This window comes from Vicugna pacos, chromosome 15 (assembly GCF_048564905.1).
Source record: "Vicugna pacos chromosome 15, VicPac4, whole genome shotgun sequence".
NCBI lineage: Eukaryota > Metazoa > Chordata > Mammalia > Artiodactyla > Camelidae > Vicugna > Vicugna pacos.
In genome coordinates, this window is record NC_133001.1 from 21,010,087 (window position 1) to 21,035,411 (window position 25,325).

General features: G+C 46.9%; 1 long non-coding RNA gene across 1 annotated transcript; it reads left to right on the forward strand.

Annotated features, from left to right (window-relative positions):
• The first annotated feature begins 1,519 nt into the window (after positions 1-1,519).
• Positions 1,520-24,178, forward strand: LOC140685693 (uncharacterized). Its single transcript, XR_012059016.1, has 3 exons — positions 1,520-1,646; positions 20,708-20,772; positions 24,092-24,178. It is a non-coding gene; the product is annotated as an uncharacterized lncRNA (long non-coding RNA).
• The last annotated feature ends 1,147 nt before the right edge of the window (positions 24,179-25,325 follow it).

A 25,325-nucleotide genomic window follows, 5' to 3' on the forward strand; every position in this document is an offset into this window, starting at 1 on the left:
TCTGTGTCTTCTCCTTTTCTGCTGCTTTCTTGTCATCCCTACACGGACCCCTCTAAACAAATCTAGCCTCCTCCTCTGCCTCATCTAACCCGCAGGCAGGCGCAGAGGCTGAGGAGAAGCTGTGTCCAGCCGTGAGGGGGGGCTGTTGTTGGATGATGGGGGTGAGGAGGACGACACGCAGCCTCCTCCTCCTCGTCACTGTCACTAGTGAATAGGGGTGGAACGAGGGTGACAGTTGACAGCACTTCAGGGGATTTATCTTATTTTAGCTTCTCTTTGCAAAGATGCTTTAGAACTTCATAAAAACCCTTTCCTGAGCTCTGGTGATTTGTCTTTCCTTGTTTCTCAGACCCAGGGTACTACCAAACCAAAGTTTAGAAAGTTTACTAGTTTGTGTGGCTGCAGGTGGTGGCTGCCAGACCCTGGGAGGAGAGGCCCCAATGGTTGTCTATTTTCATAGGTGCTGCTCTGGCTGCTGGTTCACTATTGATTTTTAGATTGGACCCTGTAATCACACTGCATTATGCTGCCCTGGCCGAGGCCCTGCGCAGAAATCTTTACTTGAAATGTCTTTCTTGCTCCGTTCTCTGGAAACTGCTGGCACGCTCTCCTCTGGCTGCGGCCCCCAGTTTATCCTCCGAGCTGAGAGTCTGAGAGGAGAGGGCGTCCACACTCCTTTGTCTGCTGGCCTAGCAGTTTGCTTCAGTCCTGGAATGTACGGTGGGAGGGGCTGAGCCAAGGGCTGTTCTTAAAAGAAGGATAACCCATTCACAACAGAAATCTACAGAAGACTTTGAAAACACCCTGTGAGAAGAAATATACCGTATTTGGAAACAGAAATAAGGGTTCACCACCAAATTTTCCTTTGCAAAACCAACACCTCCCACGCGCTGCTGGGAGCATTGGGTGGAGCCATGATGATTACGTGAAAGGGGCTGCATGTCCCCAAACTGCCCCAAACGCTGTGTGTCAGTCTTCCCTTTGTGCTCCACAGCTTAACCCCCAACCCCGGTGCAATTTGTGACCTTAGATTTGTTGAGGTCTTAGAAGAGTGCCTGGTATGTAGTAAATGTTATATAAGTGCTTGGTAAATAAAATAGCCAGCAGAACTGGAGGCCAGAAATGGGACTGCCGAAGCCACACTAATGAATACGCAGCCAGGGCAGAGGGAATGTGAATGGGGTTTAGGGAAAATTGTATTTGACGACACAGAACAAGAAAATCTCTGAAGGGCGGAGGCTGTGGGATTCAGAATACCTGCTGGGAGGAAGGGACACGTGCCATCTAGTTGAGGGGCCACTGCGTGTTGGCTGCTTCACTTACATATTCCCGTTAGTCACCACGGTATTTGGTGAAGGAGGCGTTGCTGTCGTTATTCACGATGAGGAAATTGCCCAGGGTCCCACAGCTGCAGCAGGGGTGGAGGACAGCTATGGGCCGGTTCGCCTCTGGACACGCTGCAGGGAGGGAGGGGCGCACACTCAAGCCCCGCCCCCCGCGGTGGGCTCAGCGCGAGGCTGCGCGGAGCGGCGGCTCGGCCCCGCTGAGGTGCAAGCGGGGCCCAGCCACAGCGGCCCTGCTGCAGCCCGAGCTCAGAGCGGCTGAGGTCACCCCTCCCTGAAGCCCTCGAGACTCTGCGGTGGGACGTGAGTTCTCCACAGCTGTCCCGGCTCCTCACTCTTCCTCCCTGCAGGGACTTGTTGGCTGCAGGCCCAGGCTCTGCTGATAGAGAACTGACAGACTTCCTAAAATAGGAAGCCCTGTCACCCACCCATTCTCTCCCTTCGGCGGAGCTGGCTGGGGCCTCCTTAGTAGAGACCTCTCTCTTGAGATTTGTTTCACCAGAAGCAGCTCTGGCCTAAAAGAGTCCGCCGGACTCATGCCTTTGCTTGAGGGCCAGTCCACAGCCTTGGAAAGGCTATCGAGCCTGGGGGTCTACAGGGATAACAGGGCAGGCTAGGGGTTGGACAGGAGTTTGTGCTCTCACTTCCTGTTTAAAAGTGATGAAAAAAGCTCCAGCCCACTGACTAACCAGCTGAGTCCTTTCCCTTCCGGCAGAGGCCCAACGGCCCCTGAGATTGAACAGGCAGTTCTAAGTTTGGTGTTAGAACTGCCAAATCCAAGTTGTGGTTACCTTTATTTTTCTATTAGAAGGCCTGGAGCAAATCCCTCTGGGACTTGGTTTTCTTATCTGTGTAGTGGGTTTCACAGTCCCTGTGTGGCCTGGCCACAGGGTCGGTATAACTTCAGCTGATAAGAGACAAGTTTTGTTTGCTCTGAGATAACACACAGGGCCTGGAATGGGAAAGGTGAGTCCCAGCCCACCTGTCTTCTCAGGGTGCTGCTTCCCTGTGGCTGTGACCAGGTCAGCCTCTCTCTCCCGCAGTCCTGACTCTTTCACATTGATTATAAAAATAACCACGTGCCTCCTCCGTTTTGCTGTTTGGATTTTTCTTGGCTGCTTTAACTCATTCTTCTGTAACACTGGCTTTTTTTCTTCTGCACTTAGTTGATCTGAAATCAGATTTCACCTAGTGGAGCAGAATTTCACATTCTTTTGTTGATGAAGGGTATGGGTTTTGTTTTTTTGATCCTGTTCTATTTTAACTGCTCAGAATTCCCCTGATATACTTAGTTTTCCAACTTTGCATGTGATTAGAGGGAGAGGCCATCGTGATACTAACATTCCCCTCCCCTCGATGTGATCCTGCCTCGAAAAATAGTAAAGAAGGATACAGGGCAGATCCAGTCTGAAGTCCAAGTCGTGCTCAGACCATGTCCATTCTTGGTGAACTTGGCAGCGGTGAGTTTGGCTGGACTTGGATGGGGCCATAAACATGGACCTGGTGTTAAGCCCCATCTCTCTGCTGATGGCTATGGGAAAAATCATGAGGACAGTCCCTCATCGCCACCCCCATACAGGCAAAGGCCTAGGGAAGCCTTATTTGAGGGGGGACTCTGCTCCCCTCTTGCCAGAGTTGTCTTTGTGTGTTTTGGGTGTGATGGAGAAAGAGATAACTGTGGGAAACTAGGCAAAGTCAGAATGGCTGAACCGACAGGGGTGTCCCAGCTGCCCTTGCTTAACTGGAAGCAGAATCTTGCCCAGAGCCCCTTGTGAGCAGAGAAACAAGACTCTGCAAGCTCATCCTGGAGGCTGGAACCAGCACTTGTTCTCAGCGGTAGATACAACAAAGGGCAGATAAAGTCCCCGTGCTTGAGGAAACTCAAAACCTACCAGAGAGATTAGAGCATTCCCCAAAGCATGAAAGATGTGGCAGTTATTAAAGACAACTGGGTGTGTGGGTGGGTGCATGGTGGGTGTGAGGATGGCAGCACTTGGGCTGGCGCTGGCCTTCTGAACTGGCAGAGGGGAGCAGACGAGCAATCCTCTTGGCTCCCTGCTGCCCTCTTTGCTTCCCTCCTTCCTGCTATTTGTACAACACTGTGCCAGACCCCAGGTGAGGACAGAGGTGTTATCATAAGGGATTCAACAGTTCACACTGGGAAGTATCCATGCCAGAGCTGGGGAGTACTACTCTAAGGGCCAAGTCATCCTGCCAGAAGGGGCAAGACCTGGATTTTCAATAGCAGTGTCAGGGCAAATGAATCTTGTCTGAGGGCGTCATTCTGGACTGACCACATCCTAACCTTAGCTTCTGCACCTGTTCTGTTCCTTCGCTTTTGCCTTTGAGTCTGAATCATTCACATGGATTCCACCTCCGCGTAGGCGTCTTTCATTTGTCGTCCCAATGTCTGATTTGGAAAGACCCCTGACATTACCCTTGAGGCAGTGCTCTGGCCCTGGACCCCCTTTCTCCTGGTTTTGGTTCTGGCAAGTTGCTTCAGCCCAGATGGAACTTACAGGACTTCATATTAATTGAGGGGATAAGATGTAGACTCAAACTAATTTTTTTTAATGCTATGTTAATTACCAAGAGAACAGGGCTCCGTGAGATCTAAGAGGGCTTGATTTTGGTCCTGAGGGACAGTCTGGACTTGCATAAATGGGAAGGAGCAGAGAGTGCATTCTTAGCAGGAGGCAAGGTTTCAGCAAGTGCTCAGAGATGGGAATGTGCTTCACTAGTTCGAGGGACAATGAACAGACCAGTCTGCTAAAAATATTTATCAAGTGCCTCCTGTGTCTGAGGCACATAGGAGTTACAGAGGAAGGGTAACGAATGATCTCTGTGCTCAAGGATTCTGCCGGGTTCTGATTCTGAAATGCCCCCATCAGAGCAGAAAGGCCAGAGGGAAGTCTGGGGAGTAAAACTGGAGGCAGGAATTGAAGGTGCAGCAAGGCGGCAACTGTCCTAGCACAGATATGGATGAGGAAAAAAATGTGTGCTCCTGACATAATCTTGGGAAAGCTACAGATTACGGTTAAAGCAAATATTTACAAAGAGGAGGGGCACGAGGACTGTGCGGGCAGAGGGCGCATTTCTGTGTCATGTCGCAGAGCTTCAGAACTGCTGCAGTGGATTTAGCTGGCAAACGTGGAAAGAGGAGACACCAGGGGCCGAGCCCCAAGGCGTTTTAACAGCAATCTCTCCAGCCAGCTGATGCCCCCGGTATTTGTTATGTTGCTGTTGTCTCGGTGACCGTGGCAGCGGAGTCATACGGGGAGACCTTTCTAGGTTGCTAGATTCTTTGGCTTTTTGAGCTTGTCGCAAGAAGCTGCTTTGCTTTCCTCACCCTGACTACAGAGGAATGTCTGTGGTCCCTGAAATAGAGTAACAGTTGATGGAGCTTTGTGTTGTTTTAGCAGGAAAAAATACTGATGAGATAGTTGATTTGGGTCCTTGAGTTTTTTCTTCTGAACATAGCCAAATTCTAATGGTGTCTCTGAAGGAACGTATTTTGAGTTTGCATTTGTAATGACTGGTATATTATCCCTTAAGGTATAATTAATAAGTAGCAAGACATGAAATGAGTACATATGTTCCAACGAAATGAACATTCATTCATTCATTCAGCAGGCATTTTGGTCCCTATTATGTTCAAGTCACTCTGCTGGGCACAAGACCAGGTGCTTATTTACAAAAGCCTTACTTGTACTGTGCCCTTACATGCACATGACCAGGACCCTACCCAACTAAATGAGCAAGGCTTGAATTCCAGGGTTGAGTTCTTCCAGTGGAATCATGAACTATCCATCTAATAGAAGGACATGGAGGGAAGGGACTTCTTCAATGGTCTGTGGTAGCCTTTTGCCCCCATCCCCCTCCGGACTTGGTGAAGTTGCCAAGTTTCATAAGGAAAGGCCCTCGTCCAGGGCTGTGTATGCAGGAGGCAGTTAGACCACCAGAGGTGGGAGACTAATCTGATGAAGCAGGACACAAAATCCAATGTGAAATCCTGTGAAGTAGTGGAAACTGGCTGGCTTCTAATGAAGCTGGTTCCTTTTGTAATAGCAAGCAGGATGCTGTTCCCAACCCAGGCTCAGTGACCCTACTCTGAATCAGCCTGCAGGTGGAAAGGTATGTCCCCAAGACCTGGAGAGTTGGGTTCAAGAGCCAGGATCCGAGGGATGGGCAGATGCCTGGAGTGGACCCGCCCACTGTGGTTGAGTCCAGAAGGCCCTAGGGAGGAAGGTGTGCTGCAGTTTCCCTCTATCTGTGCTCCTGTTCAACTTCTTTAAGAATGAGGCCCAATCAAGAGAGAAGAGACTGGCACAGGGCGGTGTCAGAGCATGCTCTGTGGAAGCCCTGCCCAGGGCTCTTGTCATTAACTTCCTGGTTACCCCAAACACAGGGGCTCTCCATTGTAGGATTAGCTTTTTTTTTCTCTTCTAAATTGGAATTTCTACCAACATGAATCATTTGTTAGAACATTTTGGGTCCTGAAGGAGTGGAGACAGGGATGCCCATGGGTTTATGTTTGGGTGGTGCCTCTGACTCACTCAGAGAATTGGGTGATCTTTTGCACCTCAGTTTCTCTTACCCATGGAAACAGGATGAAACTTGCCTGCTGCAGATCACAAGACTGGGAAACTTGCTTAAAGAAAATAAAAAATGTTTACATGCTCTTAATAACTTTGAGGGAGGCAGGAGTTTGGCCTGGTGAACATTTTCTAGAGGAGAGATACATGGTGGTCTGAAAAATCTTTCTTTACACTTGAAGATGTGTTTCATTGTGCCAATGTCTCTTTTCTTCCCACCTTCCTTCTGGTCACCCGGACATGGTCACACACCCATGTGATAATTTATTAGTGATAGTAGTAGCTACTGGTGATCCACCAACTCCTCTATGCCAACTACTCTGCTAGATTTTACTTGAATTCTTAAAACATATGAAAGTTAAGTATTATTATCATTATATTATTGAAGTATAGTTGATTTATCATGTTGTGTTAGTTTCTGGTGTCCAGCAGAGTGATTCAGTTATACATAGATATACATATTCTTTTCCATTACGGTTTATTACAGGATACTGACTATAGTTCCCTATGCTATACAGTAGGACCTTGTTGTTTATTTTATAGGTAGTAGTTTGTGTCTGCCAATCCCAAACTCCTAATTTATCCCTCCCCCAATCCCTTCTCCTTTGGTAACCATAAGTTTGTTTTCTGTCTCTGAGTCTGTTTCTATTTTGTAAATAAGGCCATTCATATATTTTATTTATTTCTTTTTCTTTTTTCTTTTTAATTGAAGTACAGTCAGTTAGAATCTGTCAGTTTCTGGTGTACAGCCTAATGTCCCAGTCATGCATATACATACATATGTTTGTTTTCATATTCTTTTTCATTAAAGGTTATTACAAGATATTTAACATAGTTCCCTCTACTATACAGAAGAAACTTTTTTAAAAATCTATTTTTATATGTAGTGGCTAACATTTGTAAATCTCAGATTCCCAAATTTATCCCTTCTCACCCCTTTCCCTGGTAACCATAAGATTGTTTACTATATCTGCAAGTCTGTTTCTGTCTTGTAGATAGGTTCATAGTGTCCCTTTTTTTTTTTAGACTCCAGTATAAGTGATATCATATGGTATTTTTCTTTCTCTTTCTGGCTTGCTTCACTTAGAATGACAATCTCCAAGTACATCCATGTTGCTGCAGATGGCATTATTTTATTCTTTTTTATGGCTGAGTAGTATTCTGTTGTATAAATATACCACAACTTCCTAATCCAGTCATCTGTTGATGGACATTTAGGTTGCTTCCATGTCTTGGCTATTGTATATAGTGCTGCTCTGAACACTCGGGTGTGTGTAGAAAGATAAATATTACTAATCCCTCTTTATACTTGTGGAAGCTGAGGCCTAGAGAGGTTAGTGGAAAAGACAGAGGCGACCCAGCAAGTCAGTGGTAGAGCCAAGACTGGAACTAAGGTCCACCAGCCTCCAAAGCCATACCCTTTTCACTACACCCCACCGATTCCTCACCACTCTTCTCAGATTTCTGAGGGCAAATGAGTGGAATCTGCCCAGAGAAGGCAGCTCCTAGCAGAAAAGGTGACTGCAGAGTGTGTGGTGCTGAGCACAGCATCGGTGGTGCCTACCCTCAACCGAAGAATGTGGCTGAGGCTGGAGGTGATGGACGCAACACAGTGTCCTTTCCTTCCTTTTCTTGGCCTTCGGCTGAAATGCCATCGATGACTGAACCCACCCTTTTTTTGTGTAGAAGCCTGCATATTCCTGGTTCCCAGCCGTATGGAGGATGACAAAGCTCAGAGAAGGAATGAAGTTTTTTCTGGGGTGGACTCATTGCACACCCAGGTCCCTCTCCCCTCTTGCACTTTGGGGATGCAGCAAGCCCCCTCTGTGCCCACCTGTTCAGAGGGATGAAGGCAGGTGGTCTCGTAGGGGCGCTGGGAATTGGGCCTCTGTCCTGCTGCTTCTAGAAGGCCCAGCTTTCTGGCAACACAGCTTACCTGGAAGCTGTTAACTTTGCCCTACTTCATTTTATTGCATGCATACTTATCCTTTTTGTGATGCTTTCAGACCATGGGTGTGGCAGCTGATGAGTTGAAACCTGTCTTCATTAGGCACTGATGCGGGCTTAAGGAGTGTTATTACTTGCTTAATGATGGCAGCTTGCAAAACAGTTTCCACAGCTCTCAGCACAGCCAGGCCTGCATGGTCAGACATCTGCTCCTGAAACGGATTTGCCGTTTGGAAATGCAAGCATTTGACTCTGGCAAATGGCGCCCTGACACAATCATCCTCGTGTTCACTGTCCTCTAAATGTCATTGTCTCATAATTGGAATTGATTTTGGTCGCTCTTTCAGAGGCTGGGCTGTCAGCAACCCCTTGTGGGGGCTCGTAGCCTTTGATACCTGGGGAGGAGCTGCTGGTTTCATGGATGACTTGCTACGACCAGAATTCCCTGGGGCCTATCTTTAGCTCTTCAGAGGAGTTTTTATATACAACATCCAGAACACTTGTGAAATTTCTGTCTTGTGTAATCAACATCAGTGTCATATATGTAAAACTTTCCTTTTCCTATTTGTGGTAATCACCATCTTGATGCTTAGTTATTTAGGTGAGGATGCACAGTTCTTATAGACGATAACATTCTGTTTTTCCAACTTCTAGCCTTCTCAGGCAATGATGTATTCCAAATACCACGTTTTTTCTAGTATCTAAAATTTACCTCTTCAAGCAGAAAAAAGAAAGATTTTAAGCTTTTGTAGTATACAGTCTTGGTTTCTTAAATATCATATATTTAATGTAATATAATTTTTGTTTTAATGACTTGGGAGAGTTGAGACCAGAGATTGTACAATACTCCTGTCAGTCAATGACAGTCTCTCCAGGCAGCTCAGATACACGAGGTTGGCCCTTTGCCCCGCAAATGCTGGACTGTTGTGGATTTTTATTTCCCTGGACCTTTAGTCTCCTCCACTTTCATTTCTTTCTGCTGCCACGTGTTCTGTTGCTTCTAATCCACGTCCTTATTTCTCACACAAGGACTTGGCCATTACTTTTCTCTCCTGGAGACATCCTGCACGTGGCTTTTGTGACAGCAGCCCATTGCTCACAGGTCCGTTTTGTCTTTTCCAGAATCCATAGCTTTGCTGTAGATGACGGAGGAAGGGGGAGCCTCCAGTTCTCCAGGGTGTTACTGGCCTTGCCACTGAACAGAGCTGCCACTTGGGAAAATACATTTCAGGCCATCTGAGGATATTACAAGTTATAGATGCATCATATGTATGATGTGTCATTTATTTCCTGGCCTGACTTAAACAGAAATCACTTCTCTGATTTCTGTTTGACCAAGTAGCTGATGGTGAGTGGACCAACCTCAGCTTCCCCTTATCAGCCTCCACTTTGGCCCTTACATACTATCCCCAGGATAGGCAGGAGATGCCCGAGGCCATAGCAAAGAACCAGCTGCCCAGCTTCTGAGTGCTTCTGACGATCCTTTGGTAACCCTCATCACACATGTAATTTCTTCTTTAATGCCTGTCTTCCCACAGTTTAGTGAGCTACAAGAAATGGAAGGCTGTGTCTTTGCTCCCCATAGACCCAATCTCTGCAAAGTGCCTAACACTCAGGGAATACTTGTTGGATTAAGTTTGAAAAGGTCCTTCACGTTCTCATCTGAACAGTCCTGTGAGAATATTTAGTGGACAGAGATCTTTTTCAGACTAGGTGTTTGAGCTTAAAGAAAGGTTTTTAGGTGTAAAACTTGTGCTCTCCCAGGCCAGACTGGTGGGAAGGTCCGTGCCATCTTTCTGGGTGTTGGTGTTACAGCTCAGTGTTACAGCTCAGTTGTGACAGCAACCTGGATCCAGGCAAGAGAAAGCAGCACTCAGAGGGTTGGAGCACTTGGTTTATTATGCTGGTGGGCCCAGAGGAGTTAATACTCCAAGCTCTGGACCCTGTCTGTACGTTTACACAGGCTTTTATAGGCTGCCAGTCTACACTTTGAACATCATATGCAAGTAAGATGTAACAAAGTTGACTAATTAGGAATGAGCTTTGTAGAAATGGGCCAATCAGGAGTAATAGAAATGGACCAACCAGGAGTGAGCTCCATGCAAATGAGGCACTACAAATGGGCCAATCAGGAGTTAGCTCAGGAAACCAATAGAATCTTAGGGATAAGTTCCACTTTCCTAGAAGTAAGCCATTTCAGAGGCAAAAAAGCGAGATAATGCTGCTGGGCCAGGGAACCGGATGGTGCTGGTAGGAAAGTAGTGGCCCTGCCTGGGGGTCCTGCCAGCCTTTTTCATGGGGCTTCCCACCTCACTGGTCTGTGAGTGTAACCTAATCAGTAAGTGGTTCCCCTAGGCACAGCACTCTTCTGGGTGCTGCGACAGCTGGAGCCTGTGAGGCTTCGCACCGGCGGAGAGCAAGTTTATACTCCAGGTAGGGAGGCGACAGTAACCCCACAGGTGATGTACGTCAAGTCCTCAGAAGTCTTAATGGGGTTCAGAAAGGACAGAGAGATGGATGGAGACCAGAGCTAAGACCAGGACCCCTACAGTGGAGTCTTAGATATTTGGTGGCTCAGCCTCTTACCTCTTGCCTGTCTTTAGAGGATGGAGTTACCTGTATGGTATCCACATCATTTTCTTACTTGTTCATACTGCCATTTCTCTATCTCAGCCTTCTCTGATGAGGTAGCTGTAATCTGGGCAAAATAGGCCTTTGGCATCTTCCCACCTTGATTTCTTCTGTTCCTGTCTCATTTCTTCACGCTGTTGTTTCCCCTTTCCAGACACGATCTTTGCTTTCTTCCCACGCCCTGCCCTACTTTCCCGGTTCTCAGGCTCGCAGCCTCCCTCCCCCTGCACGCCTGCTGCCCGTCTGAACATGTGCTGCCCAGGCAGGAGTCTGTTCCCTCTCCTTCTACTCACTTCTCCCTACAAACTAACTACTCCATGCCCTTCACTTCTTGGCTTTGCTTTGCATTTTCCCAGATGAGAGTGAATTATCTGATATACTTATTTGCTTGTCAAACATTTGTCATTTGTGGTCAAAGTGCTGTGAAAGGCACTGCAGAGAAGTAATGTGATAAAGAGTCACCTTTCCAGGAACTCAGAACAGACTGTTGACACTTAATTTTTCTGAAAATATCCCAAGACTTTCTGAGGAAAAAAATAATAAAAGAGAACTTTGAGCCCTAGTGTTATAAAAACTTCACTTATATTCATAATTATATATTAAGAGGGGAGACAGTGGGTGATCCTACCACTCTTAGGTGGAGCGGGAACTTACTGTGGGGCAGAGAAAATGTACATTCCTGTCCATCCTGACCTTGGACATCAGCTCATGGCTGGTGGGAGTAAGATATGGGAAGGTATCATTCAGTACCCTCTTGTCTGGCTCTGGGAATACTTTGTGCCCCTGCAGACAGAGCTTTAAATGGAGAAATGAGATTTCCCTGGGAGTTTGGAGGAGTATCACAGGAACTATCATCACTGGTGAAAGAAGCTTCCCCTCCTGTGATGAGCAAAAACTCAGGAGCAGAAACTGTGAGATGGGGCCCACAGTGGACAAGAGGCCAGGTGGAGGCAGGGCCCTGGTCCCCCACTGCAGCAGCCGTGAGCTCTGTGGGCTCCTCTGCACCTGAGGTGGCAGCCAAGAGTTACAGGGGAGGACCATCTTCCTCCTCTTTTGAGCAGTGAAGTCAAGGAGTGCTTTGGGAATGGTGGGGACTTAATGGGGAGCATAGACTTCCAGGAATGACTCTGGGTGGAGAATTAGGACTCAAAGACATTACAGTTGTGTCCTTAACTGTTTTTCCAGACTTGGGTTCAGAAAACAAAGATTAGGTAAAGAAGAACGAACTATGCCCCTTGTCCTCAGAGAGAATCACGCTGTGATGGGTGGTTACGGAAGTGGACATATATGCACATAATCCAGGAGTGATGAGTAAGGAGAGAAAGTATGAGAGTGAGCTGAGTATGGGACTGGCTGACCTCAGTGATCTGAATGTGAAGAGGAGTGTTGCGCCTCGTTGGAAATCCCTTACAGTGATGGATGATATTTGGTTCTCTTTGTGGCATAGATGCTCCCAATACTGCAGATGAGGTGATGAGGACTGAACCTCCCTCATTCACTCTAATCAGAGGAGCTCATTCATGTCCTAGATCATTTTCTTACCTGTTTGTACTGAGCCCTCTCCATCCTGGTCTTCTCTGCCCAGCACAGAGGTAAATGCTCATCGTACCAGAGAATTAAACTTATCAGGGTTCAGTTAAAACCAGCTGTCCTGGGCGGGTGGTGCTGTGACCACCGCTCAGGACACTCTCGTTCCATAAAGCTGGCTTCCGCATAGGTGGTGAAGAAGCACTGAAGACCAGGGATGGCAGGGATCATACAGATAGCCAGGTACAACTTCCCTCCTCTCCCACCAGAAGAATCTGAGGTCCAGTGAAGAGAAGATCTTGCCCAAATTCAAAGCTGTAGGACCAGGAAAAAAAACCCCAGGTCCTCCAATTGCTATGTTACAGAGTTAACTCTTCTGCAGTGTAATCTTAGAATATAGTACTCTCCAGCTAGACAGGGGTATAGCTCTTGACTCTAGGAGACCTTTGATAAAATGTGAAATGAAGCCATGCATTAAGTGCCAATCATCAGTAATACTTCGGTGTGGATAGTGATAGCTTTCTCTTACATCCACCAAGCCAATAGGATAGGATTTAATACTCATGTATCTACTCACTGGTAAAAAACCTCCCCCCTTCTTTCCTCCTTCTGCTCTGCCCTAAAGCACATACCCATCTGGGTTAGGGTAGCATCTTTGTTAGTGATTAGCCTAGAAGAACACCATGTTGACTTTCCTCTTTGGACCATGTCAGGATTTGCTAGACAAGGCAGATCTTTGGGCCTTTCCTGTGTCTTTCTAGTTGCCATTTCTGTGATGGAAATGAAACTGGGGATGTTTCAGACTAAATCCCATAATGCCTCATTCCTCTTCACACCTAGGAGACCAAGAGTGGAAGAGAAAAGCTATGAGACATTCCTTCTGACAGCCAATGGGGTCACTGATGGCTAAAGTGATAAGTGTCTGTAGAAAAACGGACACTAAGAAAATGAATTTAGAGGGTTAAAAACTCCATTCTAGAGCTTTATACATGACATGCTTTATCTGGTAACTTAAACTTTTGAGGTTCCTTCTTCTCCTGTGAGGAACATGGGTCCTGTGGTTCATCTCCCTTAGCCCCCACTGCTGGTAGGTGAGAAATTAGCCGCTTTGATCAGATCTCACCACTGAACATACACCCACTATTCCCACTGCCTGGGTTAATTCCTTCTCTCCTTACGCATTCCTTTGCTTACATATCTTCTTACAGAATTATCGACTGTTTGAGTTGATCAAATAAAGACAGTGAAACCCACAGCTCTGATCAACTCACTTCCCTCCTCAAAACAGTTGTCAGCTGTTGACTGACTGTAGTGGTCGTTTCCAATGAGGGTCCCTGGACCAGCAGAATCAGCATTACTGGGGCGCTGGGTGGAAATGCGGATTCCTGGGTCCCACTGCAGACCCACTGAATCAGACACTCTGCAGGTGGGGACCAGAAAGCTGCACTTTTACAAGCCCTCCAAGGGCTTTTGATGCATATTTGATGAGCACTGGACCACAGTATGAAGCACTGCCTGAACTTGCCATGGGAGGGATGTCATATTAAAGCCCCCTGTTCAGCCTCCTGGTGTGCCCCTGTACACACTCCGTACTCAGGGTAAACAAAAGGGGCCCTTCATTTTCATGCCTTCCTGCCTTTACTCAAGTGGCTCCTCTGCCTGGAGTTCTCCCCTTCCAGACCCCATATATCTGTCTACCCAGTTCTTTACCTAAAAGCTTTGCCTGCCTTAAATGCTGGTCAGCATGTTTCTGATGAGGGATATTTTTCAGTTTCAGAAGTGAAGGTGGTTCTCTCCAGTCATCCACGGGCCCATTAAACACTCTAATAGAACCCCAGCAGCACTGGACAGTTTCTCCAGATGTCAGTTTGCAAGCATTCTCTGATCAGTACATAGGTTAACTAACATTTGCACATTGTTTTCCTTCTGGGAGCCTCCAAAGCCAAGTGTTGTGACAGAAGAGAGGATGATTCAGTCCAGAACTGATGGGTAAACAGGATACAAAATCCGATACCACTGATGTGAGCAATGAACAATACTGACAACCTATATTTAAATGGCATGAGTCTTGATGATTATCTCTTGAGGCATCTATCCAGCCTCCCAAGCTGAATGCATCCTCAGGATGTGCAACTCATTCTGTTAATTTAAGCACTGGGAAACCGTGGTGGGCTTGTAAAAAGTGTATACCGTAAGTACATGATATTCTGAGCAATGTATTCACTTCTGCCAGGTTTCGTGTGCCAAACTGACCACTTTAATCACATAAACTGCAAAGAAAATCAAAACTACAATGAGGTATCACCTCACGAACTAGTCAGAATGACCATCATTAAAAAGTCTACAAATAATAAATGCTGGAGAGGGTGTGGAGAAAAAGGAACCCTCCTACACTGTTGGTGGGAATGTAAATTGGTACAGCCACTATAGAGAACAGTATGGAGGTTCCTTAAGAAACTGAAAATAGACTTACCATATGATCCAGCAATCCCACACCTGGGCATATATCTGGAAAAGATGAAATCTCTAATTGAAAAGATACATGTACCCCAATGTTCATAACAGCACTATTTATAATAGCCAAGCCATGGAAGCAACTTAGGTTGCTTAATATATATATATTTAAGAAGTTGTGGTATATATACACACATTATATATGTATACAATGAAACATTACTGAGCCGTAAAACACAATGAAATAATGTCACTTGCAGCAACATGGATGGACCTAGAGATTATCATACTAAGTGAACTAAGTCAGGCAGAGAAAGACAAATATCATATGATATCACTTATATGTGGAATCTAAAAAATGACACAAATGACCTTATTTACAAAACAGAAAGAGACTCGCAGACATAGAAAACAAACTTATGGTTAACAGAGGGGACAGGGGGTAGGGGAGGGATAAATTAGGAGCTAAGGATGAACAGATACACGCTGCTATGTGTAAAATAGATAAACAACCAGGACCTACTGTATAGAACAGGGAACAATATTCAATACCCTTATATAACCTATAATGGAAAAGAATCTGAAAAAGATTATATATATGTATGTATAACTGAATTACTTCGCTGTACACCAGAAACTAACATGACATTGTAAATCAACTACAGTTGAAAAAAAAAAGAAACAAAGGGGGAAGGATATAGCTCAGCAGTAGAGCACATGCTTAGCAAGCACAAGGTCCTGGGTTCAATCCCCAGTACCTCCATTAAAAATAAGCAAAAAAATAAATAAGCCTAATGACCTCCCCCCTCAAAAATTAATTTAAAAATTAATTTAAAAACTACAATAAAAAAAAAACAGAAACAAAGAACATAAAGAACAAAACCCAAAAAACCCCACAAACACTGCAAAGAAATTTTACTTAATAATCATAAACTCTCAGCTAATCTCTGTAGGAAACTGATCAAAATGATGTCTACCAACATGATCCCCTCTGTCTTCGAGGTGTCACTCATTAGGTCTGTAGCCATTTGCTGCTGTGGGGGAACCAGGCAACCCCTTCCTGTACAAATGGATGATAATGACTAACATGCCTTGCTTCCTCTGCAGGCTGCTGTGAAGATTAACTGGATCTAGGTCCCCCTGTAAACGGCAAAGTTTAGTGTAAATATTAGCTGATATTGTTTGGACCACCCACTCCCTTCTGCCTCCTCCAAAGCCAGAAATCTGGTAGTTTCACTCGACAAACTGAAAAATCATTCTTCTTATGGTTATGTCATAAATAATCAGTTAGTCCTGGAATATGACCGTAGGTGACTGGGGCATAGTTGAAAACAGTCACTAGCTTTTAATGAGATGTTGTGATTAGGATGTGGAAGGAGTTTGAAAGAGCAAATTTGATTTAAACAACTATGGTCCTCGGGCTGTTCTCTTTGTTCACAGACTTGTGGGCTTGTTGAATTGGGGGGTACTGTAGATGGGAGCCAGTCTAACCTTTCACACTCCAGAAATACATGCCACAGCATCCCTGACAGACGTCAGCTTGCTCTTGCCTCGACATCTCCAGAGTTGGGTGAGCTCATCCTTTCAAAAGCTCATTCCATTGTTAGCTATTTCCAGTTGCTGGAACATTCTCTCAACCTTTAAGATAAAATCTGCTTCCGTTTTCTTCCAACTATTGCCCTTCATTCTGAGCTCTGACAACGCACAGAAGGCTGCTCTTCTCTGTGTGCCAGGGCTTCCTCAGGAAATAATGCCCAGCTGGCGGGCTTCTCTCTGAACTAAACATCCGTCTGGTAACTTTCCTTTGTTCATGTGGTTTCCAAAACTGCCTCCCAATCCTGGTCCTTTCTCTGTGTGAGGACCATGCATGTTTACAGTGTGATTGTTGGGGCACTCAAACTGGCAGGGAGCACTAGCTCTTTGATGGTCTTATAATATGGCAAACTTCCCCCTCCTCCCTAGCCCCCTTACTGCAGCGCCCAACTCGATTCAAAAAGAGTCCCAATGGTAACTGACCCTCCTAAGCCCCAAGGCTCTAAGGAAGGAACCAAAACAGTGACACTGGGCAACCAGAGCAGCCGGATTCTGTCCGTTACGCAGAGTGAATTCCACTGGTGTAGTTCCTACTGATCATCTCTTTGTCCAAAGTAATGGCATTCTTCCCAATATCCTATAGACATGTTTCAGCAGCAGACAGTGTAGGAAGTTGGATGCAGTGATAAAATGCAACAGGCAGACCGATTGAAGTTTAAATACGGCTCTGCCCCTTAAGCAATTTACCTAACATCCCGGATTCTTTGTTTTCTCACGAATAAAATGAGAACGATCAGTCCTACTAAGTTAACCTGAGGGAAACGCAGTGATATTTCCAAAACAGAGCCTGGCTCACAGGAGGTGCTTATGAGTACACTCTGGTGCTCTTAGCAAGTGGACTCTTGTTGAGATTTCCTTTCCATTCTCCTCCCTCCAAAGCAGCCCGGTTCAAGATGTTTAAGACCTTCTGGTGTGGTGATAAGCGCACCACAGAATTTAACGCAAGGGGCAGCAAAATTTATTTGCAAAGGCCCAGGGGTAATTACTTTAAATTTACATTTAAATAGCCACATGTGTCTGGTGACTATGTATTGGACATTGAACGTAGCAACCTAGGAGCATGTGAGTTAGAATTGTGGCGAAAAAAGGCTGAGCTCAGTTGGTGGATTGAGTAATAGTCTAATAAGCAGTAGGGAACCATTTCAAGTTTTCCAGTAGGGGAACAGCAAGAAGAGAAGCGTGGGGAGTGCCAACAGCCGACCACCTTGTACAGGGTAGTCAGGTAGCTCAGCCTTTGTGGGTCACACAACCACTGTCACAACCACTCAGCTCTGCTGTTGTGGTGCCAACGCAGCCACAGACATTATGTGAATGAATGGATGTGGCCGTGTTACAATAAAGCTTTATTTCCTAAAACAGGCAACAGGCTGCATTTGACCTGTAGTTGGTCAGCCCTGAGTCTAAACTCCTGTTTCCTTCCTTCCTTTCCTTTCTTCCTTTCTTCTTTCCTTCCTTCCTTTTGGTAAAAACACTTAACAGGAGATCTACCCTCTTAACAAGTTTTAAAGTGCATAATACAGTAGCGTCAACTATTGTCACCACATGTACAGCAGGTCTCTAGAAGTTATCCATCTTACATAACTGAAATTATATTCCTGTTGAACAGCAACTCCATTTCTCCCTCCTCTCAGCCCCTGGCAACCACCATTCTACTCTCTTAAGTCTATGAGTTTGACTCTTTTAGGTCCTCACATCAGTGAAATCGTGCAGTAGCTGTCCTCTGTGAGCAGCGTCCTTCACTTAGCATAACGACCTCAAGGTTCTTCCACACTGTTGTCAACAGTTGAAAGTGAAACTTTCCTTCTGGCATTTGGCAGGAATTCCTTCTTTTCTGAGGCTGAAAAATGTCCCCTTGTATTTACCACACTTTCTTTATCCAGTATCCACTGGTGAGCATTCAGGTTGTTTCTACGTCTTGTGCATTCCGAGTAACGCTGCAGTGAACATGGGAGTGCACATAGCTCTTTGAGATCCTGCTGTCAATGCTTTGGGATAAATATCCAGAAGTGGGGTTGTTGGATCATATGCTAGTCCTGTCTTTCAATTTTTTGAGGGACCTCCATACTGTTTTCCGTAGCAGCTACACCATTTTACATTCCCACCAACCGTGTTCAAGCATTCTGATTTCTCCATATCCTTGCCAACATTTGTCTTTTGCTTTTTTGATAACAGCCATCCTAACAAGTATGAGGTGGTTGTAGTCTTATTTTCTGATCTCAGCCCTGGGGACCTGCTTCTGTTGCTTTCATCTTCCCAAGAGCATCTCTCTCCCACCCTCCCAGCCTCTAGGATTCCCTCTGGGCTCACTAAGCACACAGTCCCAAAATCTGTCTGAAGATTTGCTTCAAATGCTTGTATCTCCGAGAGGGGCAAGGACCTCTATCCACCGTCCCTGAGAGAGGAGGTGGGGGGTGTGTATAAACCCTCAGAGGAGACCCACTGGAGATTTCATTATCACTGGGATACCTATGTCCTGTGTTTCCATTCAGATCATCTGTGTGCGACTTGCCCTGATGTATGCTCCCGTGACACCCCACACTCTTGCCTTGTACCATTTAGTTCAGTTACCACTATTTGCATGATGGTCAGTTTAATCACTATCCCCTCCTCCCTCTCTCTGAAGGCAGCGCCACGTCCGAGTTGCTGTACCTGGCTGTATCCCTAGCATCCAGCAGAGTGACCCACACGAGGTACACACTCAACAGATACCTGCTAAACTGATCCATAGAAGCTTTTCAGATCACATTTGCCAGACTTCCTCTTCCTAGCCGTGTTGGGAAAAGTTTGACTTTGAACCGTTAATGAATGCCAGGCCTGAAAAACAAGACATAAGGACCCATGTTACAGGCATGGCCTGGACTGAGGCCTACATCTCAGGACTCAGCAGTTTTCTTGGTAACATCACTGACACACCTTTTCTGTCTATTTACACCTTGTACGGATTTCTTGGAGGAAGGTGACATTAATAAGAAAGTGTTCCTTTGAAACTCAGGAATGGTGATTCATTCAATATTTCCTTTCTCTTCCTCTGAGAAAGGAACTTTTAGAATTTTTGTACATGGTGAAGCTTTTTTATGATTCTTAGATTGGATTTTGTGAACTAAGTTTTGGAGGACATGAACAGCAGCAGAAGAAAGTTATGTGCTGAATCCTGTGTTCACAAACCAGGAGTAGAAGTGCAGTCATTTGAGCAGATGTGGAGCAGAGAGAGCTGGCGGACTTCCACGAGGCAGGCAGGCAAAGTCCGGGGCAGACAGGCTGCTGGGAGAGTTGCCAGGGCTCAGCCCGGGCTGCTGCCTCGCTTATACCCCCAGGAGGGTAGAAAGAAGGGTTATCCTTAGGTTACCCAGCAGGGTAAGTGAGGTGGAGGATGGTGGTGGGTAAGTGGGGAGAGACGTGGATGACGTGGCTCTTTCCCTGTTACTTTGCTGTTCCAGCCACTAGTGCCCTCTGTGGGTCTCAGTGGAGGGCAGATGCCAAGCCCATGTCCCCTCTTTCCCACTACGGCCAAGCTGAAGACCCACCCATGGCCCTTGCTACCATAATTTGGCTGCATAACTCCAGTACCCACCTTGCCCCATGAACTCCTGCAGTTTTAAACAGAGGCTCAATGTAGTCTCCTCATCTTCTCCTTTCCCCTTTGTTTGGGTGCTGTCATGGGTTGAATAGCGTTCCCCCAAAGATATGTCCAAGTCCTAAACCCTGAAACCTGTGAAGGTGCCCTTACTGGGAAAAAAGACCTTTGTAGTCTAATGTAAGGATCTTGAGACGAGATCATCCTGGACTTAGGGTGATGCCTAGGTCCAGTGACAGGTGTCCTTATAAGAAGAGAAGACACAGATGCAAAGGAAAAGGTTATGTGAAGTCAGAGACAGGAATCAGAGTGACAGTCACAGCCCAGGCAATGCCACAGGTTGCCCCTGGTGGAGGCATGGAGTGGAATCTCCTACAGAGCCTCTAGAAGGAACCAACCCCGCTGACGCTGACACCTTGATTTTGGACTTCTGGCCTCCACAGGTGTGAGAGAATATATTTCTATAGTTTTAAGCCACCCAGTTTGTGGTGATTAGTTTTGGTGGCCCTAGGAAGCCCATACAAGTGGTGATGTGAATGTAGTTTTGAGAAGACTTTTAAGACCTGAGCACATCAACCCCATTGTTATCCTGTCAGCAGCATTGTCTCAGGCAGCCAGGGTGTGGAAGTGTTGAGGAAAACAGTGCCGGGTCATGTGCTATTAACCACCAGCTCTGGGTTCTCCTCCCCTGAAGCCGGGGTGTCTGTGGCAGATAGCACCTTCCTTATCCTTATCGGCTGGGAAAATGAGAGAATGAGTATAGAACTCAGTGACCACTGGGCCGGCTGTGGAGAGTAGAAAGGGCAGGCTGGTCATGGGACTTTCATATCTCTCTCCTCTCTCCACTCCTTTGCTCCTTGGCATACAAGTGTGGAAAGAACAGTGCCCCCATCCGCAGCAGCTGCCACCAGTTACACTGCAAACATGGTACCTTTTCTAAATGATACACTCCTCCCTAAAAGGGCAAAGTAAAGCAACATTCAGAGTTAGAGAAAAGATATCCTCTCATTCTCACTACTCTCTTTGGTTTTTCCCCGACCCAGGCACCAGCCCTTTCGCCTGACATCAGAACAGTGTGGCTGGAAGCATAAACTGGGTGAAGCAGTGGGTGAGTACGAGGCACATGCTGGGGAGATACTCTGGGGAACCCCTAAGGGGTCAGGGAATGGCTCGCTTTGGCTGTTTGGGTTTCCATCACTTAAAAATGATGGAAGTCCTTTTTGGTGTTGATGTGCAAGAATCTTCATTTGTCCTATTGGCTATTTTAAAAAAAGGTTTCATTTAACAATAAAGAGAGAGATTTTTGGCAGTCACTAAACGGTCCAGTGCTACAGCCTCAGCAGAAATATTTATGCCATTTATAGTTGCTTTCATGTCCTTCATTTCATCTGAGTCTCCTAACAGTCATGAGATGAGTGGAGCAAGGATCATTACTCCATCTTATAATGAGAAAACATGAGGTTCATGACTTGAAGAGGATATAGATGGACAGCAGGAAAATAGTAGGGAATTCCAAGCTTGGGGAGGAGGGTGGGTTGGGGGTTGAGTGTGAAGGAATCTGGAACAGTGAAGAAATCTTCATGGCATGTGGGTGAAAAGTACACTTGGAGAGTACTGTCACTTGAAGAGGTTCCTGGAGTGGCGCAGGGGATGAGAAAATCAAGGAGACCCGTGGTTTGTGGGCCTGAACGTTCAGTAAGCAGTGGATTCAGGTAAAACTGAGTCTCCTCACCCCAATGACTGCCCACCTTAAAGATGCTTCATCATAATACAATGAATGAACTCTGTCCTCTGCAGTAAAGAGGGGAGGCCGCCGTGGTAGTCAGTTGTTGGGTCACCCACCCAGCTGTTGGATGGGGTACCCCTCCACAAGGCAACATTTTTGGAAGTGGTGCTTTCGGGCGCTGGGAGGCCTGGACTGGTGGATGCGACCGTTGGGTTTCTATCTGACTGTGCGGAACCTTGAGAGGAGGGACTTGGCACTTCCACTGTCCCCCGCGGAAGCCTGTCCTCAGCTGGTCTGACACATCACATTTGCTTTGTGATTTGCACACATAAAATGAATCTCCCCAACGACCCTCTCCCCAGAGCCTCATCAATTAGAACTGCTTTTGTCCTTAGCCTCCTTTTGTTGACCAGCTTGGAAATTGGTTAGGAGGGAGAAGAAAGGGAAGTTGTCTTTGTGGGCAGTGGCGCTGGAGGGCTGGCTTCTAATGAAGGAGCCCTGAATGGTGCGATTGTGCTGCTGTTTATATAGTTTTAATTTTAATTTGCATCCGTACCAGGCTCGGCTCCCGAGAGGCATTCGGCTGTGTTTGGAGCTTTTATCTCCTCCCATAGAGCCAAACCTGCCAGCTTATCATTTGCCTCGAGGAAATTAATGTGCCTCCCCGCCTCCCACGCCCCTGCCGTCATCATGTGCTGTTGAATTGTTTATACTTCCGTGGAGAGAGAAAGAAAGACTGCACAGAACCGTGGAAGGTTTCTTTCCTCGTGTTCATGGGTCATCTGAGACTTAAAAGGCTTCCGGAGCCTGGGACTCGGGGAGCCAGCCTTTGCCCTGGATTAAGGCGAGGGTGTGCAGACACAGTGTCAAGGAGCTAAACTGAAAGTGTTAAAGTAGGAAGTGAGGGAAACGACTTCATTTCCCCTCATCCTGTGCATGGATGGGTAGTTCTTACTCTTGTTCTGCTGTTCCTGAACGTGTCAGCAAAACATGACTCAAGAACCAACCCCAGCTCTCTAGCCCCTTGTTAATTAAATTGCAGCTCTGCAGTGTGGCATTTAAGACTCCACAGAACTTAGTCCCTTCTAGTTCTTGCCGCTTGCTAATAAGAATTTCCAGTTCCTGCGGATGGACTTCCCGTGCCCGCGCTTCTCTCCGCCTGTGCGCTAACGTCTGCTCGGCGTCCCTGCAGCGGCCGCCTCCACCAGGACGCTCTCCTGGCTTGTCCAGTCCACCCTGCCTCCAGTCCTGTTTATGGAGCCTTCCTCGAGGGCTCCAGCTCACACGGTTCTCTTCACTCGCTAAGGTCCTGGCTGCTCAGGGTGGGTCCCTGGCCTGCAGCCTGGGCCTCCACTCAGAACCTGTGAGACATTCAGACGCTAGCGCTTCACCCAGAACTACTGAATCAGAATCAGCTTTTGAACCAGACCCCTGGGTACTTCATGGGCACAGGAAAGTTTGGAAGCCCTGCTCCAGACTCCTGTGACATTTATCAACTGGTCCTCCCCACCTGGGGATGGATTCATTCTCAGGTGTCTTCATGGGCGTGGACCTTGCTTCCCCAGTGTGAGTGTAAACACTTGGAGACAAGGGCTTAGGTTCACTTGAGTCATCTTTTCAGCTCTAGGATGACCTGACTACATCATAAGAACTCATTAAATGCTTAGTTAATTCCATGCAGATTTGCCCTTAAGTCATACCTATTTGTTGCTCTATTTAAAACGTTGGACGTCCAGTGTTTTGATGGTCCTTTTATGTATGCTAGTTCTGTCATCTTCATCTTAGTTATTAATATATTAAGGGCAGGGATCCCTGGCTGTTTTTCTTATCTTCATACAGCTTTTCCTCCCTTGTGATAAAATGAGCTTTCCCCAGGACTTTTCAGAGTAAGAGTCGAGTGACTCTCCTGTTTGCTGAGAGCAGCTCTGACCCTCTTTCCCTGTTGTGCTGGGTCCGAAATCCCAGTGCCCCGAGTGTTGCTGGTGGGGCTCTGCCCTCATCCATCCCCTCATCTCAGCTTCCCTCAGGCAGTTCCTGCCAACGTCAGCTTACTCTCAGATCTCTCTCTAGCCCCCAAAACAAAAGGCTTTGACAACGCCCTCAAGAAGTGACCACTTAGTGGGCATGAAAGAGGTTCTAGAGGGTGATGCTCAGTGTGCAATCGGCACGGGGGTCTGAAGTCCTCAGGGAGAGCTTCTGGAGAAGGAACCTCGAACCATGCCTGGAAGGGGAAGGTTCTGTGTTCAGTCTAGGCTGAGCCATGTGACAAGGCTCTCAGGCCAAGAGACCATGAGGTGGAGAGCCAGTGCGCTATTCCACCCTGTATGTGTGTGTGTGTGCTGGTGGGTGGGCCCCACTTGCCCAGGGCTCTGTGGGCATAGAAGGGAAGTGAGAGTTCATCTCACAGGTGGTTGGAAGTCACAGGGAAACTGAGCCGGTAGGAGACAGTTAGGGGGTTTCGCTCTCTTGCCGGCAGTGGGGTGGTGGTCTGGACAGGGTGAGAGTCCAGGACATCTGTTGGGAGGCTGTAGCCAGAGTCTAGGCCAGAGAGGATGGCACCCCCCCTCATCCCTCCAGAGCACCAGCCGTGAACCGACCCACGGTCGTGCTCTTCTGCGTGCCTCACATCTGCTTAGTTGCCAGTTCCTGTCCAGTCTACCTCTGAGCTCTCTAAAACTTAGTCCCTGTTGTTCACTCCCAGTGGCATCATCCAAGTACTCATCACTCCTGTTTTCTTCCTCTGGGCGTTCTTCTAAAGTGCAGTCTGGCCTGGCTCGTTTCCCCGGCTCCGCAGTGTCTCTGCCTGGACGACAAGGACCAGCCCCCTCCCCGTGGCCCGGCAGGCCCTTCTCCAGCCTGTGCTCTCCTCACCCCCATCTCATTGCCTCCCCTCTGCTCAGAGTTCCCAGTTCCTGGAACCTGCCTTGCCCTAGGGATAAAGGAGCTATGAACATTGGTTTATCCGATTCTTTTAACTTTTCCTTTTTTTTGAATGTGGCAACTACAAACTGTGACATGTGTTCACGTTGTATTTCTGCTGAACAGTGCTCATCTAGATTCTCTTCTGCGCCTTCTGCTTCCCTGGCTCAGGCCAACTGCCAGCTTAATTGCATTTAATTCAACCAACCAGTGCCCTGGGCCAGGTGCTGGGGAGGTGGGGGCACTGGGTACATCTCTCCTCTGTGCCCCCTAGACCGACCTTTTCCAGGGACTGGCCACCTGGCTGGGGGGAAGGGTAGGTGTCAGGGAGGCAGATGCATAAACAGTCACCTTGAATTCAACATGAGAAGCCAGAGAGAGATGCATAAAGGCTCAGTGATGCAGAGGAGGGAGCACATCTGTCTGGGGAGTTTGGGAAGGTTTCCCCAGAAGATGACATTTGCACTGGGTCTTGGAGGAAGGGGATTCACCAGCCAGGGTGAAGGAGGGGTTTCTATGTGCGGGAGAAAGCTCTGCAGTTCCCCGGGGCAAGGCAAACTCTACACTTTAAATACATGTAGTTGGTTCTATGTCAATTTTCCTTAAATAAAGTGATAGAAATGATAGAATGATTAATTTTAATAATATATTTTAACTCCATATACCCCAAATATTGTCATTTTAACATAAAATCAATACAAAAGTTAATAATAAGATCTTTTACATTCTTATGCTGTGTTTGAAATCTGGTGTGCATTTGACAGTGACAACACATCTCACTTTGGACCAGATCTTTCAAGTGCTCTGTAGCCGCACATGATCAGTAGCTACCATGTTGGACAGCACAGATCTAGACCCTCTAGTGAAACCCCTCCCCTGATCTAGAGTGGTTTTCTTCTTAGATTGGGCACATCTGGGCAAACACATCTACACCTGGAATAGTTTTGAGCTGTTCCTTTCTGTGGCCCTGAAAACCTTGGGCTCTCTGGGACTGCGGGTCAGAGAGTGGCTCTGGG